Source organism: Pinus tabuliformis, chromosome 7, assembly GCF_031772625.1.
Source record: "Pinus tabuliformis cultivar Carrire ecotype Pingquan chromosome 7, CPIR1, whole genome shotgun sequence".
In the NCBI taxonomy this organism is placed as follows: Eukaryota; Viridiplantae; Streptophyta; class Pinopsida; order Pinales; family Pinaceae; genus Pinus; species Pinus tabuliformis.
Window position 1 is genome coordinate 1,209,620,121 of NC_142293.1, and position 3,949 is coordinate 1,209,624,069.

A 3,949-nucleotide genomic window follows, 5' to 3' on the forward strand; every position below is an offset into this window, starting at 1 on the left:
CAATTGGTCGTGGAATGTAATAGCATCGTCCAAAATAAAATGCCAACTTTCAATCTCATAGTCAGCCCAACAACTGACTTTCTTTTAGAAGGGCCCACTATATATATATATATATATATATATATATATATATATATATATATATATATATATATATATATATATATAATTAACATCTTTATAATTTATTATTTTGTTTTTTTCATATTACATATTATTTTATAAAATTAATTCAAAATAATTTTTCTTTCATCAATAAAAAAATAATTTGAATAAGTTATACTTATAAGATAAAATGTTTAAAAGATGGGAACCCATTATCCAATTCTTTAAAGAAAAAAATGAAGTATTGAAGATGGAGCTAAATAGGTCATTGATTGTCAGTACTCGGGAGTGTCTACAAAGGCCATTCAAACCACAATGCCCACCATCGATCTCATAGTGAATACCGACCTCCGACTTGCTTTCAGCACAAGCTACAAAAGAAATATGTGTGTATAGTTATGCGTGACCTCGTAGTGATAGTGAGCTCGACCTATAACTTGCCTCTACAAAATCCCACAAAACAAACATACGTGTTTATAATTTATTATTTTGTTTTCTCACATAACATGTTATTCAATAAATGTAATTTAGAATAATTTATTCTTTGACCAATAAAGAAATAAATTCAACAAATTATTTTTATAAAACTTTTAAGATTTAATTTATAACATATTAACTCATGATAAAATTCATCATAGACCTCATTTAAGTCATTTATAATTTATAATTATAATAACAACAATGAACCTAGATTTTGAGTCGAATTGGCCGGGGAGTGTCAGTAGTTAGCACTGTCTAGAGAGACCCTTCAAAAGATAATCTCTACCTCTGATCTCATAGTGGGGGTCGATCTTCAACTTTCTTTCAGTAGGGGCCACAAATAAATATATATCTATAGTTGCGCGTGCTTACAACAACCACCTCCGACCTCATAGTCATCCTGACCTCCGACTTGCTTCTATGAAGGCCTACAAAACAAACATAGGTGTTTATAATTTATTTTTTGTTTTTTCTCATAACATATTATTTAATAAATGTAATTTAAAATACCTTATTCGTTTATCAAAAAATAAATAAATTCAAAAAATTATTTTTATAAGACATTTAATATTTAATTTATAACATATCAATTCATGATACACTTTATCATAGACCTTGTTTAAGTCGTTAATAACAAATAATAATAATGACAACAATGAACCTACATTTTGAACCATATTGGCTACGGACTGTTAGTAGTCAGGAATGTCTAGAGAGACCATTCAAATGACAATGTCGACCTCCAATCTCATAGTCAGGGCCAACCTCCAACTTGCTTTCACTAGGAACCACAAAAGAAATATATGCTTATAGTTGCGTGTGTTTACAACAACCACCTCCAACTTCATACTTAGCGCAACCTCCAACTTGCTTCTACAAACGTCCACAAAAGAAAAATATGTGTCTATATTTTGTTATTTTGTTTTTGCATATAACATATTATTTAATAAATGTAAATTAAAATACCTTATTGCTTTATCAACAAAGAAATAAATTCAGGAAATTATTTTTATAAAACATTTATTTAAAGAAATTTCAGAGAAAGATTATTATTCTTTCTATCTAATAGTCTAAGATAACAAATCCAAAAACTACATATAAATTAAAACAAAGTTAGGATTAAAATTCTTAAAAGATACGAACCCATCAGCCCCCATCTAAAGAATAAAATAATCTAAATATGGTTCATAAATCACAAAAGCTAAAAACAACAAACTTAAATGCCAGTTGCAATTTCAACACCGCCCGAACCTCAACATTTGCCAAGATGACTCACAACTCGACTTTTTGCTTATGATTCTTCTCCAAATAGACGTTCACTACCTGACCACGAAGTTGGTCACAACCTCAACTATGAGTTTCCTCTGACTCAAAACAAACCAAAAAAACTAAAATGGAGATAGATGCCCCTATTCTAAATTTGATTTTTTTAATCGTGCACTCACAACTGTGGCTCAAACATGTTCCTCTATGCATAATTTGTTTTAAGAATGTACATTACAACATCCCACCCTTGGAAACTCAAAATACTAGTAACATTGGCGTCAAAAGTTATCTAATACTTGAAACTTGAATTTTACCATCGATTCTTTAATGTTTTTTGATTTTCTAGTTTACAACTATCTGATAGTGTGATATCCCGTTGTTTAAAGTATAAATTTTATACCAATAAATTTAGTATTTTGAAAAACAAAATAATAAAATCTATCTTCCCTATGGAAATTGACCGTAAAAGGCATATAAGAACTCGCATAAATGAGTATGCTAAAACACAAACATGCGTCAACTTATTACATCGCAATGCATTGCAGCTAACTAAGTTAGGATATATCCTATTCCCAAGCTAGTTGTTTATGTCAATAGAACTCTGACCCCCTGACTATCTAAAACAACATGATGTGCAATCAGAGATGCACCTTGCTCATGAGCCTTCTAAAAATGAAAAGATCCCTATAATCCCGACTTCACAAGTTTTAGAGTAAATTTTCGAAAAAAATTGCCGTAACCGCTACATAAATTCATGGAATTAGATTCGACAGACAATTTAAAACCAGAACATATGGAATCAGAGTTAGCACCATGCCCACAATAATTCCGCAAATGCAAAGATGGATTGACCTCAGACCTAGATTTGGTCAGTCAATACTCATTTATTCCTACAACATTGCATCCAACCCATCAAAAATTGATCCAACAATGTATTTAACACTTCTAACCCAATAAACCAAAGTTTTTTCATAGAGAGAACTCAAAAACTTACCGATTTTCCGCTGCTAGAATCCAACAATCTGCTTACTCAAACAACTCTTATGCTTTAAATTCTAAATCCTCACCTGCAAATTATGTGAAACAATGAACCGTTAGAACTCCAAATTATGCACCATGACCATTAAACCATAAAATAATGTTCATACATTTACCTGGAAAATCATTGTCAAGGAGGTTGGCAAAGCTGAATCCTGCCACATAGCTGAATAGCTTTAGAATTTTGCACAAAAGGCTTACTGCATGCACCCACCGAAGTAAAAAAAAAAAAACTCACCTGGTAATAAGGATAAACTTGCAACGAGAAGTAAAGCCGCACAGAAAACATAGGCACAAAAATAGGAATTCCAGCCTCAATGAGTGCCACAACACTAAGAAAAAAATAAAACAACAACTTTGAACAACAAAAAAAGTTAAATCTGCTTCTCGATGATCCATCAACCATAATAATAATTTCTCCACCAACACTCTTAAAATGAAATTAACACCACCAAAGCCCAAAGCAACCCAAGTTAACTCCCAGTTGTACGAAGGATCACCCATCCATGTACCTACATTGTTAAATCCGATCTATTGTCTATGGTAGGATAACACCGACCCTCGAATTTTGAAGTCAAGATGCAGCATCGTGCTGACATCATGGAAAAATTTCATCGAAAAGCCTAATGTTAACTATGGAGATTTGAAAATTTGTGCTAGTATGGACAAATTAATAACTTCAAATCGATCATAGATGTCACTACATAAATAGTGACATAATAAAATAAATTTAAATAATGAATACTAAAATTTAACTATCTATTTATAAATATAAAAATTAGCAAATCAATTTTGCAAAAATGAAAAGTCACATTGTAGAAAAAACATAGTTTATGGAAAAAAACTATTAATCAATAATATAATTTATTAAAATATTAACATATACATTAGCACACTTGATCTTCATAAACTTTAGATTTATAAAAATTCAACGTGGGAAAAGCCACAAACATAGTTGATTCAAGATGTGAAAAGCACAAATATAATTCAAACTGTTAAAACATTAATCAAACTTTATTAAAACAATTGAGGAGCTTAGAGGTGTGAAACACCACCTGTA